The following is a 25176-nucleotide window of genomic DNA, read 5'->3' as shown; positions in this document are numbered from 1 at the left end:
AGCTACCATGTGCAGATATTAGCAAGAGAAAAGTTTAATAAGTTTGGTGATGGTTGCTGGCTGGAGGAGATGTGATGGTGGTGAGATGGACAAGCCCTGGCATGGCCTCTCCTCTGTCGGAACTGGTGCTAACGGGGCAGCAGGTCCCCTGGTAAATCAGCCTCTAATTAGCACAGTGGTTCGTTTTCCTCAGGCCACAGCAAAATTACTGTGTTGGGATGATGTGACTATGATATCATAGGGCCGTGGTGTGACGAGTACTGTTACATCAAAAAAAAAAAAAAAAAAAAAAAAACAAAACCACGGATCCCTCACCTCTTTTAGCTTTACAGGCGCATTAGGGCTACCAGGTCTCACTCGTTGTCAGAGGTCAGGAGCAGTTTGGAGCAGCAGGCAAGAGGCTGGCACGTGGTGTTGTGTTGCTTCCCCTGCCTGACCCTGGCAAGGGCTACAAAGTAAGGGGAAGGGAAAGGGCATAGCTCAAGAAGGTTCAGTCGCTCCCTTCCAAAGATGGATTTAGAAAAATGCCACTCTGCTTCGCCACGAGAAACCCTAGGAAGGTTTTTTCTTCAGAGGCTTGCTCTCTCTCCCCTTGCAACTGCACTTGGTGGTATGATTTAACCCCATAATCATGCTGATCCTCAGGGAGACAAGAGGTAAAATGGAAAATGTGCCTGGCAGGGTTCTCAGCCTGTCATCAAATGTTATGATTTAGAGAAACCACGAGAGGAGAGGGCGCAGCACCTTCGGGAGTGCCTGAGTTCATGCCACAGCTGTGGTCAGCTGTGGTCGGTCTGGGGAGGGCTGCTGGCAGGGCAGGGCATTCCTTCCAAGAGGGGCAAGTGCTGGCTCAAATCAGGCACACTGGAGAGCCATCTGTGGGATGGGGAGTTCAGAAAGGGTGAGAACACACTCCTCATAATGATGGCGTGGACAGGAGTCTCAGGAGATACATAGCTGGCTGGCTCCTCTAGGGAAGACAGCTTTACTGCTGCTGGGGCTCAGTTACTAAAACTATACCAGGGTACCAAGACTCTCAGATAATCTTTATTATTCTTGTTATTTTTCTGTAAATGTCAGTATTCAGATTGACAGATTTATTTTTTATTTTTTTTGGTAGTGGGAAATTGAGATTTTCATTGTGCCTTTTAAATCCACATGGAAATAAGAGGAGCTTTTGGAGTAGTTTTGCAAAATGAAACACACCAACAGGTTTTAATTTGTTGTTGGTTGTCCTAACATTTAGGGGAGATGTCACTATATCATATAATTGCATAAAATTCAAGCTGATGAAAGTGGAACATTTCCTTAATTTCCTATTAAAAGAATTAAACCTATGTATTTTCATAAAATAGTGCTATTTTGTCACATCAGCACTTTCCAAGAATTGTGAACTATTTTAGAAAATTTTCAGTCAATTCCTATGGAAACCATGTAGTCAATATTGATAAGACATTTTGATGCCTAGGTCTCCATCCCCCAGGGTGACGGAATCTGACATTTAATTCATTGAGATCACGAGAGATCATTTTTAATAAAGCTTCAGAGTGGATTGGAGCCAAGGCAGCCCCATCTCCTTTACAATGTCATTACAGCAGACTTTATCTGGGATGTTTCTTCTCATTCATTTGTGTCCCTGTAAAGAAGAATATTAATACTATGGGCATCACTTAACTTCCATAAATGCCATTTTTCTTTTTTGTTTGTTTTCTTGTTGTTTTTTTTTCTCCTATATCTCATTTTCTGAAGTGTCTTGGCAGCATTTCAATTTTTCCTCAAAGTGATCTTTTAAATATAAATAGCATTACTGTTTTCTCCTGCTTGTTAATGTTATGTTCTGATTTTTATTTTTTTTTTTTTTTTGCTTTATTTTGAAGGATAGTACCAGGAAGATAATGAAGCTGAAAACAGACTGATAAATAATAGCCATACTCAAGAAAAAAAAAATCATCTCGAGGATTTTAGAAATCTGATTAAAACATGTACATGAATAAGTAGATATTACTGTTAAAACGAAATAATTTACTGTTCTAAAAGCAGTTCAATAATTGTATGTGTGCGTGTGTTTCCTATCAGAGTGGAGCAGTCAGAGCTAACAGCCCACTATTCATTCTTTTGAAATTCAAATGAATAATCATCTTCCCATTATCTAGGTCAATAGAAGGCTGGGCTACCCCAGAAAGTGGGAGAAAACAGGTAAAACAGGATGCTTTACAGAGCTTAATGCCTGCCCCTTGGATGGAGGCTGATCTTAAAAATCTGTGTCCACACTGGAATCCCTAGTGCCCTATTTCGGGGAGATGTGTTATCCCAAGCGTAGACCAGTGTGAGTATATAATGCTGGTAAAAGCACAGAGGTCTCTGAGTCTAGAAGTTGGCAAGATGCCTCTGAAGCCATGAAGATAGCTGGAAGAAAATGCATCATGCAGGAGTATAAGCCCTCTGAACGTGGCCTTATGTGCTTACATCTGCCCCCGTCAGTTCTTGAAAAAGTGATCCATGTTTCTAAGACACAGGTGACAGACTTCGTGCAAGATTTTGGCTACCAAAACAAGAATAGCAAATGGAAAAGCCAAGATTTTTACTGTGCTACGTCTGAAGACAAATGGTACTATGAGTGCAATTTACTTTCTGTTATTTATTTCATGCCTGTTCTCAATTGTGCTGCAGACTTTTTGTCTGGAGATCCCAGCATGACTTTGCATGGGGTACATGTGAAAAACTGGAGTTACACACCTTCTGCAAGGTGTGGGAAGTGGAGGGAATCACAAGCTGTAGGAGGAAGAAAGAATTACAGTGTTAAGAGTTTTGCCTTAATGGGAAGCATATGATGAATTCTGACTGGAGGAGTCACACCTGAGGTTAGATCACACATTTATTTCTTAGAGATCTTTTCTGGAATAAATGTAAGTTTCTTGGGTCTTGTATTCATAAGGAGAAAATAAAAATAAGCTGTGCTCTTACTTCACATTCGGTAGCACAGTGTAAAATAGTGAAAAGATGCATCAGCTGTGCTTTTTATGAGTTGGTGAAGCTTACCTTCCCTAGAGTTTTTATCCTAAGCTGCTAGTTCATGTGAAAAACTCAGTGTCCTTGTCATCACTAGAAAGATGGCTTCCTCTTCCATCCTATCAGCTACTGTATGCTAGTCACCTGCATGTTCTTGGAGTAGAAATTGATAGGACTGTGATTTCCACAAAGCCTTTTCTTTGGAAATGAAGGTATGTAGGCACCCAGAACCACCATGTGTAGCAACCAAATTTCAGAACGAGAGGTGAAGTATACTCATTTAACTGAAATGGAATAAACATCTGAGATTACTAAACTAGTCTTATCAAAATCCAGATAAATTAAATTTACATCAAATTTGAAAATAAAGAGTAAAGTATCCGGATATACTTAACTTTGATTTTGTGTGCAGAAATCTTTATTTTGCCAAAAATACTTGCTTCAGAGATCTGTGGTGAGTATGGTGCTGGATCTCTGGCAGGCCAGTACAGGATGTGGGGACTTTCCAGGCAGGGTGGCCTTCTGCTTCTGGATGGGGTTGCCTCAGGGGTCCAGCAGAAGCCCAGTGAAGTTGTCAGTGTGAGCAGGATTAGCTCCTCTTTCCTCACTTCCTTCTGGAGCTGAGGACTCTGCTTACTCACCAGCTGATGTGCAAGTCTGTGCCTGGTCACGTAACTGAAATCTGACCAGAGACCTGCCCTTGAACTGCTCGCTGCTTGTAGGTAACTCCAACAGCATCCTTTGACCAATGTTTTTAAAACATGATCAGCAAAGACAAACCACGGGCATTGTTTGTAAACAGAAACAACCCAGGAGTTACAAATTGAGCAGTTAGTATGCATATTAGTTAGTAACCAGGTATGCTGTATGCAAGGTATAGGTCTGGAATTGACTTAGTGGGACAGAGTCTAGCACCTTAAAGTGTGTTGTTGCTCTCCTATACCCCCTAAAACCTTGTTGTGAAACAGTACTGTTTCTCTGGGGCTTAATGGATGGGTCATTTCTTCACAGCCCTTTGGTTTTAGACAAGGAGATATTTTAAGATACCAAGATACCATTTTTCATAATGTCATTCTGATCGCAGAGTGATAACTCCTTAAAAATAAAAATAAAAGGCAACAAAATACCAAAAAATAAACAAGCAAAAAAAAGCTCCATGTGTTCCTTGGGCATTACATATGCTCTAAGAAACTACATAAAAATAATGTTGGGATGTTCCACATTCACTGCAACTCTTTTTATAATTCTTGTTTGCAAGACAAAATAATTATTTTGTTTCTAGTTGTGAGACTAAAACCTCTCTGAGGCTCTGCAAGTCAGGCTGGGTTCCTTCCATCCCACAGATCATTGCAGTACTAGCAGTTCTGTTTGACAGATCGTTTCCTCAGCCACTTGTGTGTAACCCTATTGATTTGAACGTCTGCCCCCAGCAACACCTGTGCAAATTCACGGATGGCACTGGGACTGCACAGATGCCATGGAGGGCATATTCTGGCATACAGGATATTTATTACTGGTGGTGATGCATGAGATGGAAGGGATCCAGGACTCAGGCTGAGTTTGTGCAGCTGGCAGTTAGAAATTTACTTGCAAACTGAGCTCATTGGGTAGGAAAATCAGTGTGATAATGAATCTGGAGCCCCTAGTGCCATTTTTACCAAATCACTTTCAGGGCAGGAGAACAATTTAGAAGAGATGTCTCTTATTAGAAGTGTCTGAAAATTGTACTTGAACAAAAATATATAAAAATTAAGATAATCCCATAAGAGATTAGATTTCAGCTATTTAGTATCAGAAATTACTGTTACTAAGTTTGTTTAAACAGAGCTGTTTACTTGTTTCTACTAAAAACTTGAAACGTGTGAATTAAAATAATTTTAATTTTAGCTTAATTTTAATGAAATATTCAATAGACAGTTACATGAAATTAAAAAGAAAGCAATTATTTTTAAAGTTCCTTTTGTTGTTGTGTGTTTGCTTGATAGGAAATCTTTCAAAGTATTCAAAATGATTCAAAGTGACAGAGTTTATTAATAATGCTATAAATGTATATTGTTGACCTATAGACATTGAACTCCATAGTGCTTTAGTGGGTCTCTTAGGAAAAAATGTTGTACCTTGAACCAATTATAGACCATCTCTGGTTAAATTGCAGAGCCAGTTTGCTTAATATGGGTAATTTGATGTTGTAAAGTATTTGTCAGTACCCTAGGGTAGTCTCCTAGGGCACACAGGTTTCACTGTATAATATTTCACACTCATATGTGCACACGTTAACCTGCTTAGGTGGAAACTACTTAAGAGTCACATGGGATTTGTTATATTACATACTTAATTTATTCTATATGCTTAAAGCTTCTCTTTATCAACTCCTGAATAATTATCATAGCTATTGCATTATTTTTGCTTATTATTTTTAGTGAGGAAAAAAATATATTCAATCCAGCAGACTTCTTAGAATGTGAAAATTTAGCAAGGGATCAACAAAAATGTGTAACATTGGTATAGCTTTGTACATTGCACCAATATGCTTGTTAGAAATATAAAGCATGTTCACAGCTGAAAAGACACACACACACACAGATTTATCATTTACCTTTTCCTCCCTACTAAAGAAAAGTGGAGCAGCTGTACTGTCCTCACCATCACTTACAACCAAATAACATTTGAACCTATCACATAGAAACAAGCTAATTTATTTGGGTTCAATGCCTTGAAGGAGAAAACAACGTAAACTCGTAAACCGCAGAGAAGACACTTACCAAGTCTCATGTCCTAGGTGCGTGCCTGATCAGGATCTGCTGATCGGTTGCCGTTTGCGTATACTGTTATTGAGCGACAGAGAAGCCACTCTGCAACATGCACATGAAATAATTTTCATTTACAGGGCTCATGCAGTGAACAGGATTCTGCAAAATTCTGTAGAAGTTTTGCTAAGAAGGGCCTCGCTCATAAATGATACCTTGTCCTGTGTCATTCCCCAGTCACATAATTGAAGATACTCAAGGGCATGGCCATAACGTGACCTCTCCTATCAGATCGGCCAGGAGTCTTCCTCACCAGGGAACAAGTCCGAGGTTTGCTTTGCAGTGCTTTTAATCTGGGAACTGTGAGAGCACTGGGGGTGATGTGTGGATGCATCCACCAGGTGCCCTGGCTGTGTTCCCATATGAGCTACTTCTGCCTGCTCTTGGCAGAGCTCTGCTTGGAAAAGCTCGGGATTTGGGCTTCTTGGGCTGTCTGGACTTCTCCCTCCAGGCAGACTTTTCCTGCTGGCAACCCTGAGCCTGGGTTTGCACTGGCAAAATCTGAGTGAAAGCAGTGCAACAGCTGTACAGTGGAAAGGGAAATTAGAGCTTCATTGCTAAACAAAGAAGCAAACCACATAATATTCCTATTGCTTGTATATATTTAGAGAGAGAGAAAAAAAAAAGGTTATATGGAGTTCTTTATAAAGTTCTTTATGTCCTTGTTTTGTTATGCCTATGTAAATCTTTCTATTACCATTGTTTCAAAAAGAAATAAATTTAACAAGTGTTTCATTTCTTTTTTTTTTTTTTTCCAAATGGAAAACAAACAAACAGGCCTCCTAGTAATAAATAATATCAGCAGTCACAAGAAATTCTACAGTAGCTACCAATGAAGGCACATAGAAATGTTGTTTGTTTTATTCCTACACAAAGCCCTGCTGAATTCACAGGAATGAATTAAATATGCTGAGTGTGACTGGGACTCTGGGAAAGCAACACTTCAGTTGATACTGGCTTTAATTTTCCATTTTTATTAATTTGTTGTGAATTTGGATAATAGCCTTAAAATAAAAGCCACTACATAACTGCAAATGTGCATGCATATAAAAGTGCATTACTAATTCTTATGAAAATTACCTCATGTTCTTTTGGGTTCTAAAAGAATATCCAACAAAATCACTAAATATTCACCAAAAAGTAGGTAACAGAAAAAAAAAAAAGATACAATTCCCTCTAATAACCTTTGATTTGTAGTAAAAATGGGAAACATTTCCTTATTCTATCTGCTTTGTCTTATTTCTGAAATATGCCAGGAAGTCCCAGGTGTATGCAAAACCCGACTGTACCAATCATTTTATGATGGTGATGAACATATTAACTTGGAAAAGACTGTCCACCTTAAACCAAAAACCAAACTGTCTGTCCTTCTCCTTCCCCTAGGCTTCTCTTACATTGCAAACTGCACACTGTTTGTATTAACACCACCAACATATTCAATAATATTAGAGGCTTGAAGGTTTCCTGATGCTTTATTACACAATGATGAAAATATCATAACACCTCTAACTTCATCAAATCAGGCATTTCATTACGGCATCCTGCAAGTATAGAAAACTGATTGTCTTGTGTCAGCATGGCCCGAATCCAGTTCTTGCATACAAGACATGGTTACTAATGATGTTTGTAAGTCAGCTGAGACTTGATTTTATTTTTCAGTTTTGCCGCACTAGGAATTGTAAGTCAGAGCAGTGAATAGAAAGTGTTTATTACAGCTTATCATATGGTTTGTTTGACAAAATGCTCAATCAATAATAAACCAGAAATTAATAATTAATTTCATTTGCATTTTTCACAGCAGTTTATATCTCACATCAAGCTGGCATCTGAGGTAAGGAATTATTATCAGCAATTTAGAGAAGGGAACCGTGGTTTTGGGGTTCTCCCTGCACCATTGGTACTGGTCAGAAAAGGATGGTACAGGGATCTAGAAACAACTTCCCCATTTCTGTTTTCTGCTTTAGCTGTGAGGACCTGATTTACCCACTGGATATTTTACCTACAAGAATATCTGTGCTGCTGGTTAAGTAGTGTATGGAGGAAGCCATTTTTTTATCGTAGACTTGACCCAAATCCTTGGCTTATGCCTGAAGCCTCCATTCAGATACAAACAGTCCAGCATATTCCTCACCTTGTAGGGTAGATTCACTACAAAGAATCATCTCTCGTGTGAATGAGATTAATAGAAGTGTGCTCAGCCCCTTCTGCACACCTTCATATCTCCTTTCTTCCCAAACTGCAAAAGAAGAAAAGGTACAGCTGAGCTGCTATACACAAATTCAGACTTCTCTCTAAGTTCTTACTTTGGCAATTTAGGCATAAATGAACCAAAGCTGGAGTGGAAGATGTGACCCAATGGCAAGATAATTTATCTAAGGCTACACAGTGAGCCTGTCAGAACAGGAATAGTCATACAATCCTGCTGATTACAGTCCTGTGGATTCTTCACCGCACAGTCTTGAGTCTAAATGAATATGTACACAGAGAAGTCATGTTTGAAAAGACAGTTTTTACAATGCAATTGTTCCCATTTTGAGCCAGGGTAAAGATCAACCCAACTAGCGAAATAGATTAAATGGAAGCATGCTTATTTATTTATTTTAAGGTGAACAGTTTTCTCTTGAAACAGGATTATTATCTGGGAGAACCATCTACTTCTATCCTCAAGCAGAAAAAGAAAATATTGTCATATTCCATTTCTGTGTTACTCTGGTAATGTATTTTACTGGCTGTATGCGTTTCTGATTATTCAGAATCACTTCACTGAGTGATTGAATTTACATTTTATCTAGACACCAGTCTTACCCAGAAAGATCTTTTCCATTTCAGTGCTAGTTTGAAAATCCGTTATTTGGTGTTCATCGGATACAGGTTTTCATTTGCACCAAGATTGCTGTAGCAGAAGAAATATAGACAGACTCAATGGCTTCACTAAGTACGAGTTTTCTTGTAATACAGAAAAAGCCTTTCTAGTTTTCCTGAGCACTGAGCTTGGAAAATGTGGGCCCGATCCTGAGAAATATTGTTTGTTTTCAGAGAGCAGTTTAGTATCCTCACATTCTGCCTCTCTCCTACCTGCCCCCTGCCCTGGCTTTCAGGATGGCTAACTATTGGTTGTCCCAGGAAAACAAAATATTTTTTTTGTATTTGGATCTGGGCTTGCGAATTAGCAGAAACTCCTGCAGCCCTTACTCTGTATAATCTCAGTGGTCACAGCTGATTTGCCAGCATTGATCCCCATCAGGTCCTCAGGTTAATACTCAAGGGTTAAGGTTGTTTCAAATATGAAATTTTCTTCCCATAAGAAAGTTTAGTATAAGTCACTTCCAGCAGCCATGCAGCAAAAACTTATACTGTTTTTGTACTGTTAAACCACTTAGTCCAATTCAGGTAAAGTCACTCTTCTGTGTGAAGGCCTGTGGTCCTTCATTGTCCCTAGGGTGCAGATACTTGTAGTCAGTGTGAATTTTGAAAGAGTACCCAGATAAAATGGAACTGAAGGATGACCTGCTGCTCAGGAAAAGCACTATGAAAAGGTCTGATTTAGACATGTCAACGTAAGAGCACGGATATTTAAATTTGAATATAAGTTATATATTTTTATTTTTTTTTTCTATTTTAAGTAGACTTCTAAATTAATTCAACAAGAGATAGGAATTTAATGTTTATTCAGATTTTTTTTTTTAAATCAAGATTGTTCTGTTTGTAGTAGTAATTTCTCACTGCTGTTTGAAAGTCATTGTTTTTTGTTTGTTTGTTTTTTATTTGTTTGTTTTCCAGTAACATCATGATTTTGACCAAATCACATGTTTCTGGATTTTGCTTTGGAAGAAAATATCAATCATTTGTATTACAGAAAAATATTAATTGGTAACCAATTGTTGAGCTCTCCATCTCTTTTCGGAGACCACAGTAGTGTTGCTATTAGGAGTTTTAATGGTTAACTAAGGAGAAAGAGGAGGAGAATTGGGTGTTGATGTAAATGTGAAAGAGGGTAAGGAGAAAAGGTACAACATAGAGAGAAGGGAAATGTAGAGACTGAAGTGTGCAGAAATAGGAGTTAATTAATAATACAGATTTTTTACATCAAGGCACTAAGCAAAGAAATCACATTAATAACACTTACTGTATATAGATTTTTATTTCCAATCACTCTGCCAGCTTCCTGCTAGTATCAGCAAGATGACTTATGTGGACTTCAGGGAATATGAGAAGCATACAAATGGCTGGGCAGTAGGCTGGAATTCCTGATGGGATGCAGTTCTTGCTTCAGATTGGGATTGGCACTTACAGGGTGGAAACTAGAGGGGGAAAAATATTAAAGCACAGCAATAAAGGTGAGCTGCCATAAACTGATCCCATCTGACCTCTGCTCATAATACAAAAGGTTTCTTAACTGTAATGAAAACAAAATTTAAAAAAAAAAAAAAAACAAACAACAACAACAAAAACAGTTTAAAGTGTGCAAAACACAGAAAGGGCCTAAGCCACAGATACTTGCCCCTTTTGGAAGGCATAGGTATGAAGCAGTGTTTCACAGCATTTCACTGCAATGTTCTCTTCAGGTTTCATCTGTTAGTGAAATGCTTAAGCAAATAGTTACAAGAAAATGAGTTTTTAGGGCAGCTCCAATGTCAGCCACATGTGCAAGATAAGGTTAGCAATTGCTCTCTTTTTTAAATAAAGACATTCTGCAGCTCAAATATGAAGTTAAATCATGAGTGCTTCAGCACAAGCCATAGGTACTTACATTTAGATGATGTAGTGTTTTGAAATGCATATCTTTTTCTTTCTTTTTTCTTTCTTTCTTTTTTTTTTTTTTTAAATGCCTTTTATATTTCTAGTCATCTTGCTTTTCCTGGTCATGGGCACTTGCAGACAAGGAATGAAAACTATTGCTATCTCTTTCGAGAATGGCACCCCCCTTCTCTCCACTCTTGACAACAACAGCACAGAAGAGTGCAGCCTTAAAACAAAATTTTCTACAGTGTGTCATGTTGCTGTTGAAATTTAATGATATTCAGGGCTAGGAGAAAAGAGCAGCTGCCCTCCAGGTGGTGTTCCATAAATGCTCCCCAGAACCCAGCAGGAAGCTGTATAAGTTCAATTCAGTGAAGCGAATTCAATCATTTGCCCCTTTGTAAATGGAGCATAAGCAAAAAGAAAAAAAAAAATCTTTGAAAGATCCTAACACAACAACGACATGTACCCAAAATCTCACTTTTTTTTTTTTTCTGCCAACACATATTTCAGACAAGCTTAATAGGATCTTACAACAGCTATTTCACATTAGAGCATTAAGGAAGAAGTACAAAAAATTCTTATAAATATCCAATATTTGTTTTTCATAGAACTCAGCAATTAGTGGTGACTAGAATTCTACAAGGTTAAGAAGTTTTCTTAGTAATGTCTTTTCATAAACAATAAACTGCTTTTGTAAAGCATTAGGTTTTGTGACAAACCTAATTAGTACAACATTATGTAAGTATGAACACAGGTGTGGATTTTCATTTCAGGTTATTATTATTTTGTTATAGACTCTACCTAAATATCGGAAATACAGTGGTAAATCTTTTAGTTGCAGCCTCTTTAATGTTAATTATTGTGCTAGTGTATAAGTTTCCTGGTTATCCTTCACAGCCACCACTACTATTTAAAGCTGGATTTATTAATATGTTATTCAAAACAATATGCAACCTTATTGTTGCAGAAGTCTGCTTGGAGTGTTTCCTAGATATAGACGAATGGCAGTATTTTTATCTTAAAATACTTTCACAGGTTTACACTTCACGTTGTAAGCAACAAGAAAACCAGTCTTTTCCCCCTAATTTGCTGAACATTTGGCCCAATCTGCTTTTTATGTTATGCAGGTATGAAATGTATTAGAAGGTGATAAAAGCCATTCTCAGCCCTCATGCAACTAAATAAGTAAAACCATAAACAGCTTTGATTTGAAAATAGGAATTTGGCAAGAGATTAATACATTATCTCTCATGGTGCTTTGAGGAGGAAAAACTGCACGGCTGAAATTCAGTGTATTGGAAACTCTCATTGTGCATTTTCTGTTAGTGATGTTTTAGAAAGGTTTTCAAATTCACCAAATGTATACATGGAGAGGAAGCAGTTGGATTAACCTGGTATCAAATTAGCAATCCACTTTTAACGTGTGCTTTCAGGAAGGAAGAAGAAGGCCTGGTTTCTGATTTCATATCATGAAAGACCATTCAAGGTCTCAAAACCTGGATGTGGTATTTTTGAGTGGCGCTGCATTAAGATGGAAACCACCAAATCTCTAGTTCAGTTTTCTTGAAGCTTTTTTTTTTTAATTGACTATTACACTGTCAAAACTGTACTTTTATAAGGTGTCCAAGAATGAATTTATACAATGATAAAATTTCTGAAGAAGCCATAAATGTCTAACGGATAAATAATGATTGTTATCCCAAAAGTATGCATACCAGAGTATGTATTTAACCAATACATTCACTTTCCTTTACTAAATCAATATCATACATTTCCACATCTGCCCCCCCCCCCCCCCCCAGTTTCTTTCACAGTGCAATAACTATCTTTGGTAACCAAATGACCAAGCACCAAATTCAGACTATTGTAGAGTCTGTGCAGACTGCTAATTTATTTGCTGAGCATGCACAGGCTGCTGGGGAGCACCCAGAGGGAGAGCAGCCCCTGTTGCCAAGTAGATTAGTAATTTGCGTCCCCTTTCACTTGAGTTCAGAAAGATGGTACATGATGAGAGTGTTAGGCTCATCTGCTTAGGCTAGAGTATGCATGTATAGCAAGGAGCAATCGCAGAAGGACAAGGATGCTGCAGTAAAGAGAGATGACAGAGGCAGGGACACTTTCATTAGCTCTCTGGCAATAATATTCACCTGCGGCTGCAGCAACTTTATTCCACTTGATGGAGAAGGACCTTCAACCCTTACTCTGAATTTCCTTCCCTTTTTTTTCCCCAGCTTATTTCATACTCATGTGTTGTGTAGCTACTTCTGTAGTTGTTGAACCATATGGTTTTCCTTACCTGTGATATTGGGAAAACAGCCCTGTTTCTTAAAAAAAAATAAAATAAATAAAATAAAATAAAATAAAATAAAATAAAATAAAATAAAATAAAATAAAATAAAATAAAATAAAATAAAATAAAATAAATAAATATTTGTGATAGAAATCACAAGTTTTCTAAATTAGATGAAAAATATTTCTTCAGTTGGATAGTTAAGGAAAAGTATTTCAAGAACAACTGTTTGAGCATTAAAACTACAAACCAAGAAATCTAATACAAAATTCCTGATCATTGGACCAAATACTCTTCTCTAACGGACTGGTTTCTTAGAAGATGAGCAGCACATAACAAAGAGTAAGAATAAATATTTGATAGGCTCTGTACTTCTTTGCTTATGAAATTGAGAAGCCATCATAACCCCAATGAAAAGAAGCCTGCAGTTCATTACCAGCCCCCCTAAATTTTCCATCTTGTGTAAAAACATACACATTTGTAGAGATCTCTCCAGTATGAGCCTTCCCCTGTCAGAAAGAAGGAGAAGGTAGGACAGTTTAATGTAAGAAGCAATGTAGTCTGAATACAATAGATGTGAACTGTGGCTCAGTGTCTGTATAGCTCTAATATATATTTATTTATTTATTTATTTTTTCAGGAAAATAGAATGCTTTTGAGTGAAATACTGTTTTGTTTTTGTTTTTGCTTTGTTTCTATATATATAATGTAGGATACCATAAGCTCACAATAGGGGTAGAATTTGCTAGAGATAAAGCAAAATAAGTGTCTTGAAAAATTCTTCAAAACTTTGAAAAATAACCATGAGAAGTAGAATTGGTCAAGCAATATTGTTTTCTGAACTAAAAAAAAATGGATAAATGTAAATTTTTGAGGAATTTGTGATTCAGCCCATAGACACTCCCCTTATCTGCAATATTTTCAGTACTTCATATATACATATATATTTTTGCCTGTACGTCATTCCTTACTGAATAATCTTCTGCTCAGAAACTCCAGGATGCAACTGATCATTTTTTATGCTCCTTGACTTCATGACTAAAACTGAAGTTAAGCATCTGTGGATAAAAGACACAGAATATATATATATATATATATATATATATATATATAACCAATGATTTTGTGAAGCATTTTCTGAAGCAACTCCACATTGTTTAATAAGATTTAGTAGAAAGTGCTTCAATTCCCATATTTTCCTCCCACACAAAATCCCTCATTGTGGTACCCCCAACACCAGTGCAGGATGGACATGGAGCCAGTGCATGTGAAAAGCAAGGAACTATTTATATCAACACCTTGACAAGCAGCTCTTTAAAGCAGTGTGCAAGGCTAAGCACGCCTCTCCCTTTTGACCTTATACACTGTGCGCTGGCTGGCTCAGCCTTATCTGCAATCAGAGCGCCTGACCCTCCACATCCTGCTGGGTCACAGGTATTTCCTTCCACATGGAACCTGATGCATACTTCTAATTCTAGTAGCTAAACTGTCTTTTTTTTTTTTTTCTTTTTTCTCTCCTTGTGGACTGCTGCAAAGGAATTCCATTGATATAGTTGTGGGTTGTTTATTTTTATTTTCTCCAGATCAATCTTTCTTTTTTTTTTTTTTCAACTATTTTCTTTTGTTGTTTGACAGTCTAAAGAGAATTATTAAGCCTATCTTATTTTCTTAGTTTTTACTGCGTTTTCCTCTTTTGTATGATATTTATTAAAAGGTTGCATGAAGTCAGATATATTTTACGCTAAATAATAGTTCTGAATAATTGATTTGTTAGAAGCATGTCACCAAAAATACTCACAAAAATCCAAACAGAGGAATGTCATATAATTTGTCTGAAACAAACCAATTTTGATGTAATTTTTTTTTTGAATTCTTCTGTTAATTTCAGAAATGATGCTCATACCTGCCTACCTTTGCAGTTACTCTGGTCCTGAGGGTCAGGTCAATCAGCCTACAGACACATGTTCCACGCAATTTTGATTTCCATTGCATTCTTTGTTTCATTTAACAAATAAAAAGTGTCATTAAATGACATTTTAATATGTCTTTTTCTTTTTTCTCCCATTATATGAAATAACATTTACTGAACAGGTGCAGATAGTAGGTTGAGAGGCCAGAAGTAAAAGAGGATGCAAAAAATCAATGGCAAAAAATCTTTTCCATAAGCAGGAGCTCAAGGAGGAACAGGAGCTCAAGGACAAGAGAATAAGAGAAAACGGAGGCCAGAGTGTAGCAAGAATGGTAGCTACCATCTCTGGAGATCTCCACTGATGTGTGCTGCCCTCATGAGATCTTAATGCAATCCACATAATGACTAAGGTCTTTTCGATCTGAAGTCTGAGTGGATATTATTAGTCCTGATCCAATCATGTCCTACAAATACCTGCCACAGGTGTTAGTGTGATGGAGGGTTCAGCCCAGACACTGTACAGGGCTCCCAGGCCTCAGCTTTCTGTGCAGTCAATGAAGAGAGAAAGCTGTTGTATCTGTTATGGTAGATGTTTAGACTAATTTAGAAGAGCACATAAAGGTTCACAAATGCAGAGATTCAAATAAATCCCTTTTAATAGCAGGTCTCTTTTAATAGTTTTTTTTTTTTTTTTTTTTTTTCCCCCTGTAAATTGTAGCATCAAATCTCTAAATGTAGAGAACAGTTGTGCTCCTGAGCCTTTCTTGCCAGGAAGATAACACCCAATTGCGTGCTGCGTAGATCAGTTCCAACATTAACAGAGAAACAGCGTGGACAAGCTCATTTTCACTTGTGACAAGGACAGTACCAAGTAATTTCTAGTTTTCAGACATGATAAACTGTTTTGTTTGTTTGTTTAATATGACAAAATTGCTTTAGGTATAAACAAAACAAATCTCCAGTACTGAATTTTCCTATTAAAAATGTTACTTAGAAAATCAAGACACTTTTCTCCAATTTTAGAAAAAGTTTCTGAAGACAGTAAGACCCATATTTGCTGATAGATAGACAGATGTGTGCCTATGCATTTACAAATAAAGATTTTAAACATATATCTGTGTGTATTCTCAGTAAAAACATTTATATTCAAATTTAGTAGTTTTCTAAATGTCAGATAAAAGGGATTTTTTTACACCCAGGTTATATTCCTGAAATTAGAGGTTCAGAATAAGGAATTATTTAGAAACATTTATTTATAGCAGCAGCAGCAGATGCTGCAATAATGCACACTAGGTTTAAAGCTATTCTCATGCTGGTATGCCAATCATTCATACCAATTTTTATTATGAGCCCTCTAATGCAATATAATGTACAGAGTCTCCAGCAGACAATTAACACACAGGTTTTTCATGTGTATATGTCTTTCTGTGAGTAGAGCTCTGTAATTGAAAGCGTTTTATCAGCTCTGGAGTAAAAGACATCGGGGTGGGAGGGAAGGGATTTGGGTACACAGCTCTTGTTGATAATGAGAGCTTCACTGTTACTAAATGTTTACTAAAGATAAGAACAAAATATATTTGTGGCATGAACTTCAGATAATATTTTACCTGTCCTTTGAGCAGGTAAGCAGAACAAACACTTCACTCTATCAATTTCAGTAGTGAACTCAGCAATAATTTGCAAAGAGAGAGAGAGAAAAAAAAAAGAAAAGAAAAAAAAAAAAGAGCAACCTTGACTCTGCTTATCCTATGTTAAATGGTGCTATTTAGACAGGGGCTAAGAGCAGGGGCAGGGCAGAGCCATACTTCCTCTGGGAATATTTGGAAAAGGACTGCACAAAGTGCCTGTGATGACAGAGATTGCTCCTTTGTGTATTCTTGATGTGCATTGGGGCGGGTGGGGAAAGAGGCCAGTACTCTGTCTCCATCCTTTTCCTTGCTCATCCTCATTCTGAGTGTGTTTCCTTGGATTCCTTCCAAATCCTGACTCCCCTCTTATCTCAGCTGGGCCCTCAAGAGCGTTCTGTATTCTGTGCATCCATGATAAACACTCACCATCTACATGCGAGTATTGGTTAGCTCCCCAGTTTGGACACTACCTAGACAGTCATTCACTCCTGCTTCCAGTCAAAATGTTTCAAGGGAGTCAGTCCCCTGAGAGCTGTTAAGCTCTTGTTTCTGAGGTAGTCTCACCACTGTATGACTATCAGGTGAGGAGATATCCTCTTCCTATGAAAAGAGATGGTCTAACTTATCTTTGCTCTGATGCCAGCTCTGCCAGCACAGGGTACTCATAGACCAGGCTCGAGGGCAACCCAGTGCATCCTTTGGCAAAAATGACCCTTAATCTAAGGTCTGTCAGAAGGGAGGTATGGTAGGAGTCCATCTTCTTGCATTGGCCTCATGGTGACTTCTGAAGTCAGTCTGCCTGCCCCAGCTAGCCAAAGGGACAGCAATACTCTGGTTTCCACGAATTTCAGGGTGGAAATGACTCTTATTTTGTCCTGTGACAGCATCTGACTTACAGATAACTGTGATCTGTAAAGTTCAATTTCAAAATTTAGTTTAGTTATCACACTAGCCCTTTGGAAATGCGGTAAAACCACCGGTGATGAACTCTGCCACTTTAATTCTCCAGAGGGCCTTCCCTCCACGTTAGCTGTAGAGGGTCTTCAGCTGCATCCGGCTGAGATAGCTGCCAGGGCCAGCCCCTGGGCAGACTTGTTTACTCAAGCATTTACCTGATTACTCACATGACAGTGATAAGGAGTGTATTTGTTGGCAAACAGGTGTAACTCATCAATAATGGTAGCAGGAGGTCATTCGATGACATACTTGGACACACTGTGTGTTTGTTTGGTTTTAAAAGTGCTCATCTGTCAGAGGAAGGGCAGTGAAAGAAGCAATCTGCATAAATCAGAGGAAAGCCACTTCAGAGCACCCCAAAACCTGCTGGATGCTTTTCTATTCTTATACTGGCCGTAACAGTCACCTTACAAATGATCAGCTATGTTCGTTTGGGTCTGGAAACAGACATGAGTGGGCAGCATGGGGTGCACCTTGAGCTGGCAGAGCCAGCAGAAGCAAAAATCAACACCATGGTCCTTTGGAGGTAGCCAACACCTTGGAGCACTCACGCTGGGCTGTGTTCAGCTCTGTGTTTTTTCACTGTCTTTCTATGGGCAGAGAGGTTAGTCTGTGTCTCTCAGTAGGGTATTAAAACAACAAATTCATTATCCAGTCAGTTATTCCAGAACCATGGCTCTGCAATGGCATGCGTTGGATCTATGATGCTTTGACAAACTCTTTAGACTTTTATGCGCCTTCCAGACAAGTTATATTTGGTGTCCTTCCAAAATGCTGGTAAGACTGCAATGCAGAAGGGACATCTTACTCCATAGGGCTGATAGAAGGTACCAGATTTTTCTTTATCAGAGCATAAAGTCCCACTCATTTTCATTCTGTGGCCAAAAGGAGTTATGGCTTTGGCCATGTATGAAATTTTTCTCATGCATACTGACAGTCAAGTCCCACCCTGATTCTGAAGGCAGCTGCATATTTAGGATGCTCTTTCTACTAAATGCCATTGGACACCCCTTCTTCCACAACAGGTTTACACAAAACCTATATGATCCTGGCGTACCCTATTACTAAGCCCAGTGCTGGCATTTACAGATATAAAGAGGCTATCACAATGGTAATATTTGTTTTAATCTTTTTTTTTTTTTTTTTTTTAACAAGCAAATGAACCCTTCAGATTGACTACTATGGGATCTTTTTTTATTTTTAATCACAATTATTTTCTTTCTGTATGAATAATTATTGTAGGGATGTGATGACGATAATGAGACACAAGCGTTGTTTTATTTACAAAATATACATGTATGTGGTTTTGTACATGCGTATACGTAAAGCAGGGCCAAGAAAACAGTTTTATATCAGTGCTGTTTAAAAACAACAATGAAATAAGCAGAAATAAATTGGAAAGTGTATGTGTTAGCAAGAAAAGAAAGAAAGAAAAAAACACACACCAAGTATATTTTTGGCTAGTAGCTATTTTTAGCATTTCCCACTATGGTTTGTTATGTCAACTGTTCTACAGTGGGTAAAAAAGATCTTATCTTACTGCATGATTATCTTGGAAGAGTGGATATAAATGAAATTTAAGGATGAGGATCAAGATAGAGTCTGGATCAAGATAAATTCATGCTTAGTATTTGATTTTAAAGGGCACATTTTAGTACTTCTTCTTCTCCAAAATTCTCCTTTCTCTCCCTTCTGTCTCCTGCAGTTCTAGATAAATGTAATCCTAATATACCTAAATATATTATATCTGCAAAGAAGAAAATCTGTTTTAGAGAGTTTGAGAAATTATTTAGTAGATGTTAATTGAAATTAGTTATAATTAAAATATGCAATTACAAAACCTTAAAGAAAATACTTAAATGTTTCTGCCGCCTTCTCTAAAAGGAAGACATCTTTTCCTTTAAATAATTGTTTTTTAAAATTCATTTTTTGAAAGGAGCTGTCAAGGTCCTCATCAAAGTTAAAATTCTTGAAGAAAAAGTTTTGACTGATTTTCATTTACGTCTTTCAAGCTTTTAACTCTGTATTTAAGAAACCTTCTTCAGGGCAATTATTTAGATATAAACATGCATATATATGTACATACGAGGTGGGGGGGTGGGGTGAAAGGAGAGGGAGACAGAATCAGTAACTGATCTTATTCAGATTTGTTTGTCAAGAAAATTATATTTTTTATATTCGTTAAGTCTATAAATGTGAGCAGAATAATTAACAGAGCTGTGGTAAGCAATTCACCATTGACCCAAACCATGGTAAGTCAGTGACTCTTTTTTTTCCCCATTAGGGAGAGGTGACAAACTCATTGCCATTTGTTCACTGAGGGTGGGGGAAAACCCAGCCCCAGAGTTGCTGGCACTGATATATATGTGTGACATAGATGTTTTAGCTGAATAGGACCAGCAGCCAGGAAAAGGAAAAGGCTGCGAGCTCAGAACAGAATTGGTGCTTTGAAGTGTTTAATCTTTTCTTCACGTGGATTTTGCCATCAAATTTTATAATTTTATAATTTTATAATTTATATTTTCCTAAGCTTGTGGCCATGAAGGGTTTGCCTTTCTTCATCTTGTTTTGAAAAATACTCAATAAAAAAAATAATAATAATAAAAAATAATCAACAGACTACCTTGCCAGATGTTTTATTTATTTATTTATTTATTTTTTCTCACAATCCTACTGATTACCTGAATTTAAATGATTGGCAGTATGCTTTTAATGTGAAAGCAGATAGTGCATACATTAAGTAGAGCAATTAGCATACTTCTGACAGCCACTTGCCTCCTTCTTGCTCAGTCCTTGAATATGCATGTTTGTGCACCTTGCAGGAACAGAAGGTTTGTCAGAAAGTCATGATGAAGCCAGGAAATTAAAAGCAATGATGAAAAATTGAGGCATAAAAAAGAGGAACAAGAAAACCACAAACAAACAAACAAAAGAAACAAAAAAAGCAAACAGGATTGCAATGTGGATATTCAGGGGTAATGACATTTGAACTGCTACAAGTAAACTGCCTGGATTTGCTGCAATTTTCTCATTCTTTTGCTTGGAGAAAACTCAAAGTGAAAGCAGCAGGTTTCATGTTGCTCTGAATTGCAGTTCAAATTTCTTCTATTCTCTGTCTGCTCTTGAGCTGTAAGTAGAAAATGACCAGGGTTAGTGGAGACATCCTTATTGCTATCCGCACAGTTAATGCAAACTTCTTTTTGGGGGGTGGGGTGGGGTGGCAGGTTAGGGAGAGAATGCTCTAATTGCCTCCAGCCCTAAACGAACCTCAGGGATACTATTGCGAAGTTCATGAAGCTCAACAGTACCAGAGTTAAGGAGAAAACCTTATCACTCATCAGATGTCTGTGTGCAGCCCCAAAGCATTTGCTCTCAAGAGTCAGTCATGATGTCTCTCAGTCAGCTGTGTATGAAGTGCACGCTATCATTCTCTTTGTTTAGCAAATAAAATGGATGGAATATAGACTTCTGTATTTGCAATGTGCAGGGATTACTTTTTTCTTCCTCTTGAGACCTAATTTAAAGGTCTGTTTTTCCCTCAGTTCTCTATTTACTCGTGTTTTGAACAGCAAATTGAAGAACCATTACATTAATGCATGAAATTCCTAATCTTGAATTAAAATCTCCTTGTTGCAGCTTTGCTCGTGTACTAACCAAGAGGAGACTAAAGGCAGGGAATGATTTCAGAGTTTCTGTTCTGCTGTTGCTGGAATGGAAAACACCGCAGAGGTAATTCGCTCGGTCCCACTTTGCTAAGGCAACGCTCACTAGCAGCTGATCACTCCCTGAGGATGCTGTTTACTTGCCCTTGGATAGGATAGACAAGAGATAAAAACAAGAGAAAACACAAGTTACAATTGTAATTCCCCTGACAAATTCCTCCTTCCCCCACAAAAGTCATTATTTGCTAGCTGGAACTTATTTTTGCTAATGGATTTTGTGTTTGAGGTAGATGCCATCTTGACAGATTTGGTGACTGACATCTTCTTTTCAGAAGAGATACAGTGCTGATCACCAGAGTGCACATTTCCTCCCTCTCTGGCTAGCTTGTGTTAACTATGCTCTGCAAAGGCTCTCTAAGGAGTCATTTAGTCTCTCTCCTGGTTAAAGGTAAATTTCATTGTTGTGCAAAGAAGGCCCATGCATCAAAAACAGAATTAAATGGTAACTAAATATCTATTATTCTATAAGAGATGAAATTTCACCTTTGGTTCTTATATTCCAGTGAGGTGATTATCAGTGATAATGTATTGTACAACTGCTAGTTTTTTGAGAAGTGAGTTTAAACCCAAAAAACCCTGTTCCAAAGTTCATTGCAGCTACTACATTGATCAATAACAATTAAAAATAATTAAAAAAAAAAGAAGCCATGGATGATGAAATAGGTTTAGAAAAGTAATTTGGAAGCTGTTAGACTAATTTGAAATTATCTATTGATGAAACTCTTGTCCAGCTCTGCAGAAAAACTTTGTGATTTGCAAAGGCTCAAGCCAGTCCATTTCTTCTTTCTCAGGTGAAACAGAAATATTATAAAATCATACAATCATAGAATGTCTTGGGTTGGAAGAGACCTTAAAGATCATCTAGCTCCAACCCTCCTGCCATAGACAGGGATGCCACCCACTAGATCAGGGTGGTCAAGGCCCCATCCAGCCTGGCCTTGAACACTTCCAGGGATGGGGCATCCACAGCTTCCCTGAACAACCTGTGCCCATGCCTCACTACCCTTACAGTGAAGAATTTCCTCCTAATGTCTAGTCTAAATCTATCCTCTTTTATTTTAAGACTATTCCTCACTGTCCTATCATTATCTACCTGAGTAAAGAGTCCTTCTCCATCCTTTCTATAACACCCCTTTAATTATTGAAAGGCCTCAATGAGATCTCTTTGGAGCCTTCTCTTCTCCAGGCTGAACAGCCCCAGCTATCTCAGCCTTTCTTCATAGGAGAGGTGCTCCAACCCTCTGATCATCTTTGTAACCCTTCTTTAGACTCGATCTAACAGGTCCACATCTTCCTTGTGCTGGGAGTCCCAGACTGGATGCATTACTCCAGGTATGGCCTTGCAAGGGCAGAGCAGAGGGAGACAATACCCTCCCTCAACCTGTTGATCATGCCTCTGTTGATGCAGCCCAGGATGCCCTGCAAGTGCACACTGCTGGCTCATGTTGAGCCTTCTGTCCACTAGAACCCCCAAGTCCTTCTCTGCAGGGCTGCTCTCAATGAGTTCTTCTCCCAGTCTGTGCTCCTGTCTGGGACTGCCCCAACCCAGGTGCAGCACCTTGCACTTGGACTTACTGAACCTCATGCAGTTCACATGGGCCCACTTCTTCAGCCTGTCCAGGGCCCTTTGAATGGCATCTCTTCCTTCTTTGGTATCGACTGCATCACTCAGCTTGGCGTCATCTGAAAACTTGCCGAGGGCACACTCAAACCTATCATCTATGTTATTGGTGAAGATACTGAAAATTGCTGGTCCCAAGACAGACCCCTGAGGGACACTGCTCATTACCAGCCTCCACCTGGACATACAGCCATTGATCACTACTCTCTGGGTGTGGCCATCGAGCTTATTCTTTATGCACCAGATGGTCCACCCTTCAAATCCGTATCTTTCCAATTTAGAGATTAGAATGTATTGTGGGATCACGTCAAAAGCCTTACGGAAGTCCAAGTGGATGACATCAGTCGGTCTTCCCTTGTCAACTGATGCAGTCACTCTATCATAGAAGGCCACCAGATTGATTAGGCATGACTTGCCCTTCGTGAAGCCATGTTGGCTGTCCCAGATCACCTCCTTGTCTTGTATGTGCCTTAATATTGCTTCCAGGGGGATTTATTCCATGATCTTGCCATGCAGAGAGGTGAGGCTTACCAGTGTGTAGTTCCCTGGGTTTTCCTTGCCACCTTTTTTAAAAATTGGAGTGATGTTTTCCTTTTTCTAGTCACCGGGGATTTCACCTGACTGACATAAGTTTTCAAATATGATGGAGAGTGGTTTGATGACTAAATCAGCCAACTCCCCCAGGACTCTGGGATGCATGTCATCAGGGCCCATAGACCTGTATTCGTTAAGTTGCACCAGGAGGTCCCGAACTTGCTTTTTGTTTACAGTGGGAGGGACTCTGCTCCCCAAACCCCTGCCTAGAGGTTCGGGGACTCGAGAAATGTGGGAAGCCTGACCACTAGTGAAGACTGAGGCAAAGAAGTTGTTAAGTACCTCTGCTTTCTCCACATCTGTTATTACCAGTTCTCCATGTATGATGAAAGAATCTAACTTTTCAGTTTTGAACAATCCTATATCCATGGGGAAGATTCTTTTTTCCTGTAGGTGTTAGTCCAGAAATCCTCAAGAAACAGTAAAAGAGTCAGCCACAATGCAATCTACAATCACCAGCATGACTGATAGCAGTTCTGATTCTACATTAAAATGTTTCTGCTAGAAAAGCTGTTAATTCTGATTGATATTGATCCTTTTCTCTCCCATTCTTATTGCTGTCACATTTTTTTGGAATATTTTAGGCAAGAGATATACTTTGTATTATATAACGTAAGAAAGAGACATACTTCATCAAGAAAGAAATATATTTTTATAGCCTGTGATTAACTAGAAAATGTATGATGGAGAACAATGTAGTAACTGATAATATTTTGAAGTACAATTACATCTTTCATCTGGTGACTTTAAAGTGGCATTCTAATAGTTAATCTCTACATTACTCTTTTGAGACAGGTTGTATTTATTAAAACCACCACCCCCACTAGTATCCAGGACAAATAACATTAGCTGTATAACAATACATAGAAGCAAAGCCCAGTATTTTGAAGTAATGAAGAAAAATGGATGGCATAAAATTGAAACTTCAGAAGCAGAATATATTTACATGGATTGGAATTTGGCCAAAACATTGGTTTTAACACTAACTCTTGTGAAATGTCATGAAATATTTAATAACAAGTTCTTAGCCCAAAGGAAGAAATCCCAGGACAAGTACCAAGTCTTATGTTTCATTTGTAAATAAGTTTAAAAAATATAGAGACAGAAATGCTATAAAATATATTTAACACATTTTGGTATAATGTTTGGAACTCATTGCTGCTGTCTCTGAATTTGTTAAGAAAATGTATTAGGATAATTCTAATGGAGTGAATTAGTCTTCAGGAGTTACTTTGGAATACCTTTTTTTTCATGGTCACTGTATTTTAGAATAGAAATTATTTTATTCTGGGATAATTGTCAACTTCACAGAATTCAGCAAGTGATTAAAAAAATTACAAACAAACACACACACATACACAAACCCACCTATAATCTGAAATAGATTGTACACAGAGGAAATTGCAACAAACTATTTCAAATAGACATTGTAGTATAATGTATAATGCACAATGGTTATTCTGGCCAGTACCATTATTGGAAAGAGATCCCCAAAATATGCTGTAAAACAGGCAATGAAAATGCTGCAGCCAATGTAGCTGTACAAACTACATGGACTATCAGGAGTTAATTAAATGTTCACATTATCAGTTCTCAGAGTTGTGCCAGGACGTCTGTCTTAGTATTAGCTGGTCTAACACAAGATATTACATTGGTATACTACACTTACAGTGCCACTAGTCTTACTCCATTACAGCTACAGCAAATTACTACTGAAGGGTTAAATACAGAAGGACTTAACTCACCACTCACAATTATCATGTACTTGACAGTTCTTCAGAGTATGTTATAATCCTAAACCCAAAATAATGATTCATTGTAAGAACAATAATTCTTAGTCTAAAAATCTTTTTTTTTTCTCAAAAAAAGTGATGACTTCAGCAAATAAAAAGAGTT

At 38.0% G+C, this 25176-nt stretch overlaps 1 long non-coding RNA gene across 1 annotated transcript; it reads right to left on the bottom strand.

Annotated features, from left to right (window-relative positions):
* Positions 1-271: 271 nt before the first annotated feature.
* On the bottom strand, positions 272-14730 carry LOC308191763. The gene is made up of 2 exons (XR_013948262.1): positions 13821-14730; positions 272-10117 (listed from the first exon to the last, which is right to left on the bottom strand). It is a non-coding gene; the product is annotated as an uncharacterized lncRNA (long non-coding RNA).
* Between the last annotated feature and the right edge of the window lie 10446 nt (positions 14731-25176).

The sequence above is a fragment of the Anser brachyrhynchus genome (genome assembly GCF_964034855.1).
Source record: "Anser brachyrhynchus genome assembly, chromosome: 3".
Classification (NCBI taxonomy): domain Eukaryota; kingdom Metazoa; phylum Chordata; class Aves; order Anseriformes; family Anatidae; genus Anser; species Anser brachyrhynchus.
This window is presented reverse-complemented; position numbering and strand designations above follow the sequence as displayed.